At 52.4% G+C, this 17,327-nt stretch overlaps 1 protein-coding gene and 1 long non-coding RNA gene across 2 annotated transcripts in view; both read right to left on the bottom strand.

The window, feature by feature from the left end:
• Positions 1 to 17,327, bottom strand: part of Atg1 (serine/threonine-protein kinase unc-51-like protein Atg1) — a 186,405-nt gene that overhangs the window by 144,594 nt on the left and 24,484 nt on the right. The gene's annotated exons all lie outside the window — the stretch shown is intronic.
• LOC135896077 (uncharacterized) lies at positions 12,587 to 17,188 on the bottom strand. The gene is made up of 2 exons (XR_010562581.2): positions 16,281 to 17,188; positions 12,587 to 13,368 (listed from the first exon to the last, which is right to left on the bottom strand). It is a non-coding gene; the product is annotated as an uncharacterized lncRNA (long non-coding RNA).

Here is a 17,327-nt window from a genome sequence, read left to right as displayed (position 1 = left end):
GGTGCCGTTCCGGAAAATCGACGTTGTCGATCGCGCGTCGCTCATTGTTCCGAGCCACTCCAAACCGTGAGAAGCACAAAAATAAGTCTTCCCGCGGTAGCTTCTCCAGGCGTGTCAAATCAGCCCCGCGTTGAGGAACTCTGGAATCATTGTCCCCACACCGAATTCGTCCCGTCACCATGTCGAAGGGGCTGGAGGAAGGCGGCGGGTTCCAGCGCAAAGGTCGCTTCTTTGAACGCCTCGCAGCTGCAGCACGGAGAGGTGGAGAGCGGGAGGTGCGCGTCTTGCACCCCTTGTCGTAATCGGGTGGCAAGGTGACAATCTTGTTGTGCAACCCGCCGTTCTTTACACTGCCCATGGCCAAAGTCAAAATCAGTGGACCATTCGGGGAGCTAGAGACTGAGGCTGCAGTTTCCAAATTTTTGTCACTGCAGTATCCCTACATCTTTTCGAATCGTTCGAATCAGTTACTGCGTGACAGAGGGCTCAAACTGGGAGAGGGCATAGTACAGGCATTGACCCGAGGCCAAGCTCGTAAGATCGCGGCGCTTTCGGCTGAAAATGCTCAAGCTCCTCCAGCTGAAGCAGAAAAGGGGATAGCTTCAATACCCGAATCCGAGCTAGGCCCGAGGGACAAAAGAACAGTTGAGGAGAGCCTGCCAGTCGACCAGCTCAATGAGAGCGTAGCACTAGAGTGTCAGAGTTCTAGCCTGCAGGAAGAGCATGCAGACGCGCTCCCAAGCGAGACAGGGTCGTTGTTATCACCGGCCTCAAAGAACTTTGATCAACTCTTACGCGTGGATAGAGAGTCACTGGCAGCTGAGCAAAAGAATGATGAGAGCTTAGCTAAATTACGTGACACGGCTAAAGAAGGCATTGCTAGGCGCAACGTAACGATACATGAGAGAGGAGGATTGTTGTATCGGCATTACAGAGATCGAAAGGGTAAGATTTTAGATCAGTTAGTCATACCTACTAAGTATAGGGAGGACCTTTTGAGTCTTTGTCATGGAAATGGGTGGTCCGGCCACCTAGGCATAAACAAATCAAAGGAAAGATTGCTTATGGAATACTACTGGCCTGGCTGTTTCAAAGATGTAGAAAACTTTGTAAGATCATGCGACGCCTGCCAGCGTTCTGGTAAACCAGGAGAGACTTGGAAAGCTCCACTGAAGGTAGTGCCCTTAATAACAGAGCCTTTCAGACGGCTTGTAATAGACACGGTAGGGCCTCTTCCAAAAACAAAATCAGGCTACAGGTACTTGTTTACCATGCTGTGTCCGGCCACCAAGTTTCCAGAAGCAATCCCTTTGAAAGAGCTCAGCTCCACTGAAGTAGTAGACGCGCTTTTGACAGTGTTTGCACGAGTTGGGTTTCCAGCCGAAATTCAGGCAGATCAAGGGTCAGTATTCACGAGCGCACTGACTTCCACATTCTTGCAAAAGTGCGGGGTAAAGTTAATACACAGTTCTGTCTATCACCCTCAGTCGAACAGTGTAGAGAGGTGGCATTCGGTGCTTAAGCGAGCTTTGCGTGCGCTCTGTTACGAGCACAAGGAGGACTGGGAGAACTGTCTGCCGGCAACTTTGTTTGCTTTGCGAACGGTTCCACATGAAGCGACAGGGTTCTCTCCAGCTGAACTAGTGTATGGGAGGACACTCCGTTCTCCACTGAGAATGTTAAGAGAGATGTGGGAGGAAAGAGGGGAGAGTCCAACCGTGGTTGAATACGTGCTGAATTTATTGGAACGGCTAAGCGCAACCCGAGAACTAGTCGGAAAGAACATGGAAATAGCTCAAAGGAACGCCAAATTCTATTACGACAAGAATGCGAGGCTTCGTACGTTTAAAGTTGACTTAACGATGAAAGCGGAAAAGTGTAGGTTTGGATGTTCGCAGGTTACTTATCTGGGCCATGTTGTTGGTCAGGACATGAGACGGCCGGCTGAGCTGAAAATAGCTACGATTGGAGATTTTTCTCAGCCGCGCACGAAAACGGACGTTCGTTCATTTTTGGGACTTGTGGGGTACTATCAACGGTACATTCCGAATTACTCACAATTGGCAAGTCCCTTAACAGACGCCCTCCGAAAGGGAGCACCGAGTAACGTACACTGGGATAAGGACAAAGAGAACGCTTTTCAAAGTTTGAAAACGCTATTGGTTTCTCGCCCTGTGCTTCGCGCGCCAGACTACACAAAGGAATTCATAGTTCAATGCTACGCAAGCGACAGAGGTATGGGCGTGGTACTTAGTCAAGTCGGCGACGATAACGAGGAGCATCCTATCCTCTACGCCAGCCGTAAACTAAATGTAAGAGAGGAAGCCTACAGCGCTTCAGAGAAGGAATGCGCTTGTTTGGTTTGGGCCGCCCAGAAGTTGTCGTGTTATTTGTACGGAGCGAAGTTCATCTTCGAGACCGACCACTGTCCTCTGACGTGGCTCAATCAAATGTCACACAAAAACGGCCGCTTGCTCCGATGGAGCCTCACTCTCCAAGAGTACAACTTCTCCGTTAGATATAAGAAGGGAAAGTTGCATAGCAATGCGGATGGTTTGAGCAGGCTAATTTGAATTCTGCGTTTGAGGGTCCCGCCTAAATTTTAGGGTTACTAGTGTTAATTTTATTAAGCGAAGAAGATCCCCTCTCATTTAGCAGGATTCCTTCCATGATTGCTGAATTTGTCAGCAGGAATTTGCTTCAGAAATTGGCATAGTGAAATGCAGCATTTTTTTTTGTTTCTGCACTTATGTTGTTGTTGTTTTTTTTGAAGCCTAGCGAGTCTAAAGTGAGAGCCAATGCACGTCATCTCGGCGCAGAGCCGTGTTGTGGGGTTCATTTTGCAGTTGCCTGTCCTTGTTGGATGTTTTGGGGCGGTGACATCAATGCACAGGTGGTCGCTGCGAGCCAAGACATCAATCCCCCCCTGACCAGCAGCCATTCTCTTCCTGCCTAGCGGTTGTCAGCGCTAGACAGTCGAGACTTTTGGGGCCATGGAGGCGCTGTAAAGAACGGCGGGTTGCACAACAAGACTGCCACCTTGCCACCTGATTACGACAAGGGGTGCAAGACGCGCACCTGCACCTCTCCGTGCTGCAGCTGCGAGGCGTTCAAAGAAGCGACCTTTGCGCTGGAACCCGCCGCCTTCCTCCAGCCCCTTCGACATGGTGACGGGACGAATTCGGTGTGTGGACAATGATTCCAGAGTTCCTCAACGCGGGGCTGATTTGACACGCCTGGAGAAGCTACCGCGGGAAGACTTATTTTTGTGCTTCTCAAGGTTTGGAGTGGCTCGGAACAATGAGCGACGCGCGATCGACAACGTCGATTTTCCGGAACGGCACCACCTTCAACACCGTCGCTTGGGCTTCGGAATGTGTGTGCCTTTGTGTCTGTAAACTGGTCTTCAGAGCAGCTGCGAGTTGGTGATGTGTAAACGAACAGCCGCCGCGTCGTGGACGGGCGGATCGAGTGTATAAAAACTGTGGTTGTGCGATTGTTGGACGCACTTCTCTTGAGCAGTCATGTTAGACTGGTTCACTTCTCTCATGCAGTCCTGTTGGACTAATACTATTTTTCTCAAGCAGTCATGTTAGACTGAGTTAATTTCTGTAAATAAACCCCTTTTTCCTCGTTCTCGATGAGAAGCAGTTCTTCACTTCATCAACGATCTCAGCGTAAATAAGTTGGACGACGGCATGGGCCAGCTACCTTCGAATTCATGCCGTACTCCAATCTTGGCAAAGGACCACGGACGAAGGGATTGAGCCCCCAATCCTGACACCACCGAGTTTGCAGTGGCCACAGCCTAAGCGAGAGCAAGCACGTGCAGCGAGAGCGCGCCGGAAGAAGCAGCGAGATTCGTGCCACGCTTCAGGGGCTCCGAGCACGCCGACTGAACAGAGGATTTGTAACGGTGGGGTTCCGATTGATCGATTAGTGGTGAGCCTCGTGTTCGTGCGGACGCACAGCGACGGAGTTTTTCTATTGCAGGAAGTGAACGCTTACGCAAAAGGAGCACTGAACAGACGATAACCGAAAGGTCGGTAATCTCATCGACACGGGTAAAGTCTATAAGATCAACGTTGAACGTGTTGTAGAATATTAAGAGTATGCTTGCCCTCATGTAACATCACCGTGCCACGGCAGCGATGATAAGGTTGTAAAAAAAAATTCACATTTTCTCGCGGCTTCATAGCGAGCACTTAGAAGGGTGCCCCATCCGAAAAGGGAAGCTCTATTTGCAGGCATATGCAGCACCCCGAGTCGGCGAATGTCACTTAATTAAAAAAACTAGAAACAGAAGAAATCATTTTCGCGGCAGCCAGGTTATACGCAGGCTTTGGCTTCTCATAGCTCTCCCTGCGCAGATTCACGCATGCTCATTTCTGTATTCCGCACTACTCACCTGTCACACGAAAGACAACGCAAAATTAGACAGACTTGGCCGTCCTACTGCGGTCGGAACACAATTTGCGCAGTAACAAACTTCGCGGTGCGTTATTTAACCGGGAGGTACGTACGCAGCGCAGACGAGCAAGGGCTTGATGCGAAGTCCTTGCATAATTAGGTCGGCAAACAACGTGGGAGAGCCGACTGAGCCGCCTTTCTCTGCCCACCGTCTTTAAACGCGGACGCGCTGGGGCGCAGTGCTCCAAGAGCGACGGCGCGTCTTCGTCGCGCTACGCGAACACCGGAAACATATCGTGCCGCGCGAGTCGCGGGAGAGGGGGGACCCACCCGTACGAGAAGTACACGAAGCCTGGAGGAGACCGGAAGGCCGACGACAGGGCTCGGCAGATAAAGCTCGGTCGGCGAGCCAAAGATGCGCGACAGACGAGCACGCTGTTGTTTCCGCGATCGTGACGCGACGCGAATGTTCACACGCGTTCTCGCACACACGCGCACCCGTGCACGACCGCCCAAATGCGTCGCCTTGGGGCGCATAGAAAGGAAGAGTCCTTCGAGCCCACCGCGCGGCCCGCAGCGATGCATGCGCCTTCCGCGCGTGCGTTTGCGACGAAGGCCCCGGATTGCGCTAAGACTACCACTGACGTTAAGTGCACTGCAGTAGCGCCGACTGTACGTTTATTAAAACTCGTGGCCAATGCCAGTGGAAGGAATAAAGAATCCCTGCGCAGCCCTGTTGTAAGCGTCTAGACATGGCGGTCATGACGTCACTTTCGGCGCACGCAACCGCCTCAGAGCCTGCAGCATGGAAAAACACGGCCTTCGGGATTTTTTCCGTTGCACTCAGGGTTAGGTGACTGGTATGTGCGATGTGGACACTAAACGGACATTAAACGATTTCAAGAGTGCCGCAGGCCAGAATTTAAGGAGGCAGAAAGACAAGCCTTATCCGTAAACATACACTTAAAAAAAAAAGTGCTATCGCATTTTTCCTTGGTGTAATTTCTTTCAGCTAAGCAGCTGCGAACTTGGACAAACACTTTAATTTCCTAGCGTTGCTTTTTTTTTTAAGTACGCTTTTCCATTGCAATGCCAATCGCTTTACTCACACACGACAGTTAGTAGCGTCCGACATCAGCCAAATTAAGGTACTCATCATTATAAAACCAAATGGCTGGAACTTAATTTCCGGCAGGCATTTCTATGGGGCTTCAAAACGAAGGCCTGCTGGCGGCGGTGTGAACCAACTATCAAATGGCTGTGCGGCTTGGTCTGGCTCCACGATAGCAACGGCGATTTCAACGAGCGTGTCGTTGGTGCCTGTGAGGACACGCGTCACGTTGCGAGGGTTTCACGACACTCAAGAAAATATCCAGGATTGTTTCCCGATAGGCAATGTTGATGGCGTAGACGGGATGGAAATTCGGAACTTATATACTTTGAATGTTCGAAAGTCGCCCTCAACCCTAGTTTTCAAGGAATTCAAGGGAGATCTCGATTCATTTTCAAGTTCTAAGGGCCCTCGGATCTGCTTTTTCTTTTTTCATGTTCAATGGTTTTCAAGGACTTCAAGTAAGTGTACACAAACCCTGCGGATACGGCCTTCGGTGTATCCGGCAGAAGGCGTAACACGGACGATCACGAAATAAGTACATTGATGGATGGGCGCTAGTAGCCGCCACCTTTAACAATACTCTCGGTAAACATGTACGCTTTCCACGTTGCCTCCTTTCCGGAAATGAAAATGACCCCACCGTTGCGACAAATCGCTCCATTCTATACACGCGAGTCGAGTCAAGTGCGCTGATTATGCATACATGTGCGCTACGCTCGAACGTAAGAGGTGCCATTTACGCATTTACTGACGCTATATATGTATATATATACACACGCGCGCATTGCCTCGCGCTGACGGAGACTGCGTGACGAAACCGACGCAGATGTCGCACTGCAGACTTTGTGCGCGCGCGAGTGTGGAAGTTTCTACACATTTGAAATGCAAATAGGGCCTGCAGCTCCGCTGCGGGAGCAAAGCAGGGTCTCCTTCTGGGTTAAAGGGTATCACAATAGAGCCGCCGTGCACGTGGCGTGTAACGCTGCGCAGTTGGAGCTGCGCCGACGCGTTCGACAGCAAGTGCGTGCTTTCTGGTGACGTCACCGGATGCGCCGACTGCTGGGCCGCGAGAAGTGACACTCAACGAACGAACGGCAGGGACGAACCGCCACAAGGGTGGAAATAGCGCCCCCCAAGCGGCTTTTCATACCCAAAAACCCAAACACGTTTGTACGCCTATTGCGTTCTTTCGCACACTTAAATTGCTTTCAACGGCTAGCCGACAGCGCCCCTTAACTACGCGTCCCTTATTTCTAAATATCCATGCCGTCCGGATGCAATGTGCCCAATGCACAACAAGCGCTATAGAAGTTTAGAAGGGAGGCAGAACGAGAAGAAGGGATGCGACTACTGGACGAGGAAGATCGCGCTAACAGTAAGGTGCGGAAGAGGAAACACGATGAAGACGGGAAGGATAACCAGGACAGAGCCCGGTTGGTTACCCTGCACCGAAGAATTGAGGAGGAGATATTAAGAGAGAGAGAGAAAGTGAAGAGCTCATGCGCCCTGAATTCGCCGACACTGTTTCGCAGATGGTAGCTCAGTTGAACTGACTTCAGGAAGCCGCAGCAGCGCTCTTTCCTTCTGCGCCTGCGATGCTCGAAGCAGGAACGCATAGAGTAAATGTTCGCCCGTCACGGCCCTCTTGTTTGAATCTGTGGTTTCTCTGTGGTCCTACACACGTATACCCTAGCGAAGAGATGGGAGTACATATAGGGGACACCTTGGAGAGTGCCGACGCGACCACGCAGCCTCGTGTTGCTATACAACAATAACGACGCGCCCACGCGTGCCCCAGCAGTAGGATGAGGCGGCGGCGACAACGTTCCGGGCGCAAACTGCACCGCAGTAAGCAACCGAGAAGCAACGAAGCCGCACTCGTGCCCACGCTGTGCGTGGATATATAGACGCCAACGCACGCACAATGCACGCACAATGCGCCAATGAACGCACGTCTGCTGCTGATTCCGCCCCCTTCAAACCCCGCTCCCCAGCCCGCCTCCCCCATTACCCCAGTATAACAAGGTTGACCTGTCCTTTAACAGAGTCGCTTACTGTGCAGCCCATTACCAAACTTTTTTTTTCACCCCCTAGCAATAACTTCCAAGGCGCGCACAGGGCGGCGTCAGCGCTTGGAACTTTTTTTTTTTTTCTTACGTTGCGCGCACGACCGCGCTGTAACGCATATAGTCGTCTGAATAATGCGTTCCAACGATTATCTTTTCTGGCTGAAGTTCATTAAACCACACAGAATTCCCCACGAGCAATGCTTTGTTACGTGCAAAAACCTTTTACGGCAGTGTTTCGGAAACCACGGTCTGCCGACCCCCGGAGGCTTTCCCGCCATTGCACGAGGTCGCAGGTTCGATCCTTGGCCACGATGACCGCATTGCGATGGCGGCGAAATGTAAAAGGAGAGAGAGAGAGAGAGAGAGAGAGAGAGAGAGAGAGAGAGGTGCCAGTGTACAGTGCTTTTGGTGCACGTTTAAGCATCCCAGGCTGTGGAAATAATTTGTAGTGCCGCCCTCCACTCCCAACTACAGCGTCGTACCCCATATCCCATGCTTTGCTTTCAGACGTTAACATGCCTCGTTCGCGCCAGTAACTATGACACAACAATTGCACCGACACCAATTAGCCCAACTCTCTTCGTCAATTAAACGCTACAACTGTGGTCACAATACGATTCGCAAGTTGTTGAGTCTCGCGCGAGCAACGCACACTGTCAACCCGCGTCCCCGTATTTTACTCTTTTTTTTTCTTTACCAATCGCCAGTTTGTTCGTTTCTTATTTTTTGTTTTCTTTGAGAACGCGGAATATCGACCTCGCGCACACGGAATTTATAAACGTCTTTCCTTACACAGCGCAAGTACGCTCCACCGGAGCGACATAGAGAGGCTGTCTCCCATATTTCCACCATCGAGTCGGCAAGCCGAGTGAGCGGACGGCGTTCGCGACAGGTGCGTGGGCTACAGCCGAGAGAGAGAGAGCACGGGGCGGAGGAGGAGGCGGCCAATTTCCCGAGCCCGGGTGGCCGCCACCGCTTGGCAACAGCTACAACGCGCCGCTCGGCGCAGCCGCCGCTGCGCGTGTACATTATATCGCTCTATGTGTGTTCGCTCGCCTATGCTTTCTTTCATTCCGTCTCGCAGTTCCTTTTTTTCTTTTTTTCCGGCTCGTCCGCCCGGCCTCGAGAGCCGCCTGCCCGAAAGGTCCGCACGCGCACTCACTCGCGCGCACTCATCACAGCAGGCGCCCGTTACATGTGCACCGCACACTTCCCGCATCACACCTCGCTCCACTGCCGCCCTGCTGAAGCCAAGGTCGCCGGTTCGATTAGCGGCACCGGCGACTGCGCGTCGGCCGAAAGGCACGTATTCTGCGCGTCCGCGGCAGTGAGACGCCGTTATGCAACGGCGGAGAAGCTCTGGCGCAACTTGCGTGCAGAGAGACCGTGCTCGTGCATACGTTCCAGGTTGCGCCACCTGCACATATGCCCCCACTGAACGCCCTTACGATCAGCCGCTGCGACCACCGAGCTGAGTCGCACTACACAACCAGAGAGAAAGATACAAATAGCCTTCCCCGCGAGAGTGGCGAATGCGCCAGGGGAGCAACGGTAAAGAAAAAAAAAAAAGCTGTCTAGTGCGAAGTTTGCATACAGTTCTGGCGCAGCTTCCTGCATTAGTTCACTGTGGCTGCAAATAGCCGAGGATAAAAAAAAAAGGGGGGGGGGGGCAGGTGGGCGGATGTCGACATTGCACAAACTAAGAAACCCTTTCGTCCTCTTCGCAGAGAAGTACAGCCTCGATTCCTGCCGATTCAGAGAGACAGAAAAATGAGGCAACAGTTAGGTAAGTTAAGCGGACGGCAAACATCCGGCGTGCTAACTCACGTTGGAGGAGGGGTATACGGGGGAAGGCACTGCGCATTTTCAACTGCTGGTAAACGGGGCTCGAGCGGCTGTCATCATACAACGGAGGCTAATTAATATGGAAACAGACGGCGACTACGGCAAGATTCGGCCTATGTTGAGCACTATTTATACACTTGCAGCTATTCCAGTGCACGCACATATCGGCGGGTGTACAGTTCACGCTGAGAGCGTCACATCGCGCAAAGCTCCGTCCCTAATTTTTTTTTTTAATCTAATCACCACTGAGGGTCCGTAACGTTTTGCATATGTTCGCAAATTTTTGTTTATTAATCTAGAAACAATAAATTTGAATTTAAAGGAAAAGATACGATCACATTTTCATAATAGTCATAGGGTTAGAAGTAAAAGGGGTAGCGGAAGGCGTCAGGAGGGACGTGCACGGTTGCTCCCATGAACACAATGGAGAATGTTCTACACGGTAATCAAGGCTGGCGTATATAGGGGCACACGTATCTACTCAAGTTCGCTCCTGTACCGACGCCAATAAGCGTAAAAGAATACATACATGCCTATATTGCGCAATACAAGCTTCGCGAACGACTCCTGGGCCTTTGCGTCATCTCTCTGAAGAGGGGAAAAAAGAAAAAAAAAACGGGCGAAATGACGCACAGCGATGAAAACTCACATAAAATATAGACAGCATTAAACGTGCGCTGCCACAGATCTCTTGCATGTCGACGTGAGCAGCTGCTCTCTTGCGGGCGATGACACCATCAGAGACGGCGATAAACGGAACGGGAAATTAGGCGCAACGACTGCGCGAATGGGGCGCGAGGCTCTTGCGCCCTCGGGGCTGAAGCCTTGGTCCAGAGTTTTGGAACACCCGCCGGGGCGGCTGAAGTACCTATGGAGTTCCGCTGCGGAGCACGAGGCCGCAACTTGGAATCCCAGCCGCGGCAACCGCGTTCTGACGTGCGCCGAATGCAGAAACGCTCCCGTGACGACATCTATCAGGGCGCTCGAAATTGCCTAATCAGGACCCTTTACTATACAACGTGTCTCGTAGCCCGGATGCTGCTTTTGGACATTAAACCCCAATAAACAAATAAATCAATCGCTGGGGCTGACAAAAGGCTACTTACCATTCAAATTCCATATTAGACGCACGCTTCATCACACCGCTACATCTCCACCGCCACTGTTACCGCACGGGTGTCGTAACCATCGTCGGCGCAGTAAGGGGACCCGCAATTTACGCATACGTGGGGCAGTAAAGGTCGCTGCATCACGGTGGCGGCTACGATAAAACGCGCCATTATGCGTGACCTTATGGTAAACCGCAGACAGCAGCGCGGTCGCTGAAGTGCGAACTAAAAGGTTATCGTCAACAACGTTAACCTAAAACGACATGGAATGCACAAAAAAAAGGCGGCATGGTATACAAAAGCCGGTAAAAAAAAAAAGGAACTTTGACGCCAGCCGAGCACGAGAGCCCACTTAGCCCCGGCCGCCGAGGCAAACGACGATCCGGCAGGGACGGCGAGTTCCGCAAACGACAGGCGGAAGTGGCGCTCGCGGAATTTTCGTCGCTCACTTTTGTTCCCACTTGTCCCGCGCACAGAAGGCGACCCCCTTTTCCCGCCGCGCGGTCGTATACGGTTTTGACGGCTCGCCGCCAGCGGTGCTCAGACGCGCTAGGCGACGGCTACGCTCGTGCGCAAAGGGCGCGCGCTCTGCTGCTGGAGGACCTTCGAAGGCGACTTCCCACGCGAGCGAGCAGCGGACGAACCGTGGAATTCGTTAATTAGAAGTCGACGACGACGTGACTGCGAAGCGCCCTTCGAGGACGCTGCCTGTCAATCGGCGCCGGCCAATGCCAACGACCGCTGCCGCGCCCGCCCGACCGCATAGGCGCGTGAAGTACGAACTTTGTTTAGAGAACCGTGGCACAAGTAGAGCGCCGTGCTTCCCTCGATGCGGCGATGTGAAAGCTCACGCAGCATCTAATTTCACAATGCCTCCCGCATTCGCGAAACCATCTATAGAGGAGGCCTCTCATCGCCGATAGCAGATCAATTATGACGATGCATTCTATACGTCAGTGAACCGCTAGAGAGTGTAGTGACAGTGTGCACTTTAAGAAAGACGCTAAAGACCGGCACTATAGATAAACACAAACTAACAAAATATTACTCGGCATCTGTTATTCCTATTTATGTGGTCGGAAGACGTTCGCACCTACACCTCGGAGAATCAAGCGCAAGGTATCCCGTTTTGAACACGGCGCGGAAACATCGGCGCACGCGTGATGATGGCGTCACGCTTTTCGAAGTGCCTCAGTATGCGTGGAAAGCTTTCGACGAAACAATGCGCGCGACTAACGTTGCCGTGTAAAGAAAATGAACGTAACAAAGATATTGATAGGTGGCGAATCTCTACGCAAGTGTTTCGTGTCGCGTACGAACAGCACCGTGTGAATGCCCTTCGGAGCGTTACGACTAATGCAGCTGCGTGAACCTCCGCTCGCGTTATTTTAGCTGAGTGTTCCGATGCCCCGCCTCGCCGCGCGGAGCACAGCTTCCGAGCCGGCGAAACCGCAGCACCAACGTCCGCCACCAAAGTCGTGCCCCGGCCGGATTTACGGCAAAGTCCGGTCGAACGGAGCCCGTCGCGTACGTGAACCGCTATAGAGCGTAGAGCGCTAGAACCTATAGAGCGCTATAGAGCAAAATTAAACCGGCGAGCGAGCGCAGCAAACAGCACCGCGAGTTCGGAACATCACTGGCATCTGAAACCTATACCGACGCCCTTCCGAATGTTATCATTCGTCACATCACAAGGAAGAAGATAAATAAAACATAAATGCACTTCCGAACGCGAAAGGCGCACCCTTTCCAATATTTCAGACCTCGCGCGTATGCCAAGCAGCGTACCAAACCTTCCCTGGCGCCCGATGTTCTGTACGGGAACGGCAAAGAAAACGTGTACGATTAAAGGTGCCACACATGCACGCAGTGTGTATACTACGCAGTGCATGACGCAGTTCAAGCAGGCAACACTCGACCACCACTGGCAGTGTACATCCAGCGAGGCCGCGGCGGAGTGCGCAGCGCTCTCGTAGCCGGCCGCCATCGGTCGTGTGCGGCCGGGACACGAAGCGGGCTGTAGGGGTTGGAGTACGGACTTCGCGGATGAAAAACCCAAAACTTGGGAGGGTTTTATTTACATATTATACAAGGAGGTGAGCGTCAATTAACAGACGTACTGTCATTACGGGCCGGCAGCAACTCGGACGCTGCGGCCCGCGGCAAGAAGTTCGAGAGAGGTGAATCAGGGAATCAGGGCATGTCCCAGAATCTCAGGTCTCTCTGGAAGGCTTCTTATAAACCCTTCGAGCACTGCAAGTCACGTCATGTTTGACCAATGGGAGAGTCCACTCCGATGACGCCACTTGCAACCAATGGTAGGCGCCCGTGTCGCGGGGCACACCTGTCGGGGCTCTCTGCGGTCTTGCCACGCAGACTGGCAATCACTTCTAGGCCGGAGAAGGAGGGGGGCTGCACCTGCTCCATTGTCCGACGCCCACCTGCAAATCCCGGCGACTCGGCTCCGCAGCGGTGGCAACAGCCTTCTTCAAAGACGAAGGGGGTCGATTGCGCTCCATTGTCCCAGGCCCCCTTCTAATCCCGGCGACGCACGAACTTGTTGCCTTAAACTTGTTTGCTCGGCCGCTTCTCTGGAATGCGCTTTCCTGCTTCCGCATTCCTCAATTAGCTGTGCTGCCACTCGAAGCGGTTTGGGGAACTCGAAGTAGCCTCAGGAACCAGCTCCATATCTAACAGCTCGTCCTCGCCCCGGTTGTTCTGAATGGCCGGTGAACTCAATTCGCTGGCCAGGAGGAACGCTGAAAGAAGCTGCAGGGTACTGGGGTCGAGCCTCGTTTGACAACCCTCGGGATCCTGGACCCTGGAAAACATACGTCAAACAAACCAAACAACACAGCGCTGCCCCACGTGTAAGCGCAGGCTCTTCACCCCTGACTCGCCAGGCTATTACTGAGTCAAAATCAACCCTGATCATTTAGTTCCCCAATTTTGACAAAACAGTTGTAACCACCTTTCCAAACAGCCATGCACTTCTCCTCGATTGCCGACAAGACCAGAGCACTATTGTTGTTGCAAAACAAAAGGGTCGCCGAGGATGCAAACAACAAATGAAAACAGCCGAACATAACATAAGTGGCCTAACTACACGAACAGCATGTTTCCAATCTATCGCAGTGGCGTACTTATCACACGTATTGGTGCCACTGAACAATCTGGTCAATCTCACAAGTACGTAATCACAAGCGCACTAGCCTTGTGGTCACTAAACAAAACGCGTACTTGCGTTGTAGGCAAACTTTTCATTCACGCTTACTCACGTTTCTTCCCTGAAAGTCCTACAGGACACGTGACGTAAACGAACAATTAACTTGCGGGACTTATACACTCCGCAGAACTCTTAAAATAATGCGTCTTTTACTAACTCTTTCCACGCGTACTTATCAGAGAAGTCAGAATACGGCTGCCCTCAACACACACTAGCAACCCAGTCATAAAGTCTGCTTCCTTCCGTCCACACAGGACACGCGCTAATGGAACTAAGAACGCTTCGCCGTGCAAATCATGCACTCACTGAAAACCTACGCGCTTAACCTTGCAAAATTCAACACTTAAAAAGAAAGAAGGTTAAATAAAACACACGCGCGTTACGATAGGCCTCTCAACAGTAACCTTGACCCTCAGGTTACTCACACACACAAAAAGAAAGCCTATTAACTTATTAATGAGCATCTCGCGAGACTACATGTTTACACAAAAACGCGTCTTTCAAATCTCGGAGCTTCTCAAACAAATCATAAGCAGAGCTCATACCTTACACCTTGAAAGAAAGCCTAGTCTCAAATCGCGAAAACTTTCCGATGCTCAAAATAAAATACAAAACAACACGTTTTCCTACTACGGAAGCTCTCTTGGCCTCTCATTCCAAACGCTTACGTCTGACTCATACTTTGAGTCGTACCCGGGGAGGCCGCAGTTTCAAAGCTACTCTGGCTACGGAGGAACAACAAAAGGGCTGATTCACTATCAGCTCCCCCAAGACGTTACGGTCTCCTGCCAATTTGCGTCCCCGCGCCCCGCTTTCAACACAAGCTCGATTGACCGCGTCGCTACTCCCCACCTGGTCTCGTCCTGCCACCTTGCGTTTCTTCGAACTGCACGCTGAGCTATGAGAAGAACTACGGAACGACGAGGAGCTTAACTGCCTCGTGCCCTTTGTCCGCGTCCGCGCAGAACATTCTTCGCGGTCCCCCTTTGACCTGTGGCTCGACCATTCTGGATGCGTCAACAGCGTCAGTGACGACCGCACCTTTCTTCTCCTCGCGCCCTGCCCATTTGGGGTTCTGGCCATCTTTGGCGGCGCTACATTAATTACCGTCTTTCGGTCTTTACTGCGCTTCTTTTTACGGCGCTTTCTCTTCGCACTCACTTTCATGTCGCCTCGTGCTTCGTGCTGGCCGGTACACATTTCTTCGGCCCGGATCGGTCTCTTACCCGCACAGTCTGAGTGATTCTCACTTAAATCAACACTCGCTCTGCCTCGACTGGCGGACAGCTCAACCGACTCTGGCACAATGCAGCAGGCTTTACTCGAGTAAGACAACTCGCACTCTTGCGAACTGCCCTCTACTACATTGCCCAGCTCACGCTGTGAATCGGCACACAGCCCGTCGGTATCGATCGCTGTCTCACGCGCACAGTCCGAATGATTAATAACGGAATCATCCCTATCTAGGCTATCTAGACTGGCGGAGAGCCGCACCGATCCCTGAACAATGCAGTTGTTCTCTCGTGAGCTACGGAGCTCGCCACCCCGAGAACTATTCTCAACTGCATCGTCCAGCTCGCACTTAATTTCTGCACGCACATCTGGCTCTACATGGGTGCTCGCTTCTGTCGGGTCTGAAGTACCCTTTTCTTCGCTAGCAACTTCGCTAACATCACCAGCGACGCACACGCTCGGTAACTGTGCCAATTTGTTCGCAGCTGGCCTAGCTGTCTCCACAGTCATCTGTTGGCACAGCACCTCGTCGCTCTCACTACGGCCTTTAACGGCCTCTGTTGCCACTAAGGCATCGTTAGCAGCTAGCGTTTTCCCTTCACTTATGAATCGGCAGCCAATCTCACAGGCACTACTCTTTTCGTCGGCTTCTGGCGAAAATCTGCTCGATGCTGCCTCATTCTTTCGCTCTGTACTACCTACAGAATTCTCAGACAGCCGTTGTCTCTGTGCCAATAACTGATCACAATACTGTAGCTCTTTGATCAGTGCTGCCTTCTCTCTCTCATACTTTTCCTCTCGCTCACGTTCGCGTGCCTTCTCACGTTCGTGACGCTGACACCTAAGAGTAAGTTCTTGAAGCTCCTGCTTCCGTTCATTCTCGCGTTCTTCACGCTGACGCTCACTCCTAAGCTCACGACGCTCTCGCAAACGTACACGACGCACACGCTCCCGTGGCTCCTGTATCACCTCCCAAGCAAGCGTAATGCTTTTGTCATCATTGCCACTATCATTAATCGCCTTTATGATAGCTGGCGTTTCCATCCGTTCGTCCGCCTCAACTCCCAAATCGTCGCACACCAACAACAAGTCTAACCTCGTCAACCCTCTAAGATCCATGGCAGCTGCCCCGACAGGTGGTTAAAACTGTTTTCCTTAATTAATTTGTGCAAATACACAGTGCATCAAACTCCCGATTCCCAGAACTATCAAAATTGAACACACAACCTTTGAGTCTGGCGAATCATAAGGGAAAAAACCACGCGCTCACTTACGGTTGCAGCACCCTGCCATCCGGTTCGCTCGTCCGCTGTTGCCGGTCCCTTCCGGACTCCCTGGGTCGAAGGCTCGCTCCTTCTTCGATACTCCCAGTCTCTTCGGACCTCTTTCGACGAAGGCTCTCTCTTCTTCGCTCTTCCCGGTTCCTTAGGATCTCTCTTGACGAAGGTTTATCCGTAGCGCTGCCACCAGCAGATGCATTCGGAGGCGATCCTACCGCTGCCAACCAGATGTAGGGGTTGAAGGACGGTCTTCGCGGATGAAAAACCCAAAACTTGGGAGGGTTTTATTTACATATTATACAAGGAGGTGAGCGTCAATTAACAGACGTACTGTCATTACGGGCCGGCAGCAACTCGGACGCTGCGGCCCGCGGCAAGAAGTTCGAGAGAGGTGAATCAGGGAATCAGGGCATGTCCCAGAATCTCAGGTCTCTCTGGAAGGCTTCTTATAAACCCTTCGAGCACTGCAAGTCACGTCATGTTTGACCAATGGGAGAGTCCACTCCGATGACGCCACTTGCAACCAATGGTAGGCGCCCGTGTCGCGGGGCACACCTGTCGGGGCTCTCTGCGGTCTTGCCACGCAGACTGGCAATCACTTCTAGGCCGGAGAAGGAGGGGGGCTGCACCTGCTCCATTGTCCGACGCCCACCTGCAAATCCCGGCGACTCGGCTCCGCAGCGGTGGCAACAGCCTTCTTCAAAGACGAAGGGGGTCGATTGCGCTCCATTGTCCCAGGCCCCCTTCTAATCCCGGCGACGCACGAACTTGTTGCCTTAAACTTGTTTGCTCGGCCGCTTCTCTGGAATGCGCTTTCCTGCTTCCGCATTCCTCAATTAGCTGTGCTGCCACTCGAAGCGGTTTGGGGAACTCGAAGTAGCCTCAGGAACCAGCTCCATATCTAACAGGGCCAAGGGGAACCGGAAGAAGACCGCCCTCCCCGGCCGCTAGCTGCTGACCACGAGGCGCTGACGGCCAGAGAGAGAGACGGGCCGCACTTCTTCGTAGCTGCCCGTGTACTTTCTTTAATAACCCTCGTCC

The sequence above is a fragment of the Dermacentor albipictus genome, chromosome 2 (genome assembly GCF_038994185.2).
Source record: "Dermacentor albipictus isolate Rhodes 1998 colony chromosome 2, USDA_Dalb.pri_finalv2, whole genome shotgun sequence".
Lineage (NCBI taxonomy): Eukaryota > Metazoa > Arthropoda > Arachnida > Ixodida > Ixodidae > Dermacentor > Dermacentor albipictus.
This window is presented reverse-complemented; position numbering and strand designations above follow the sequence as displayed.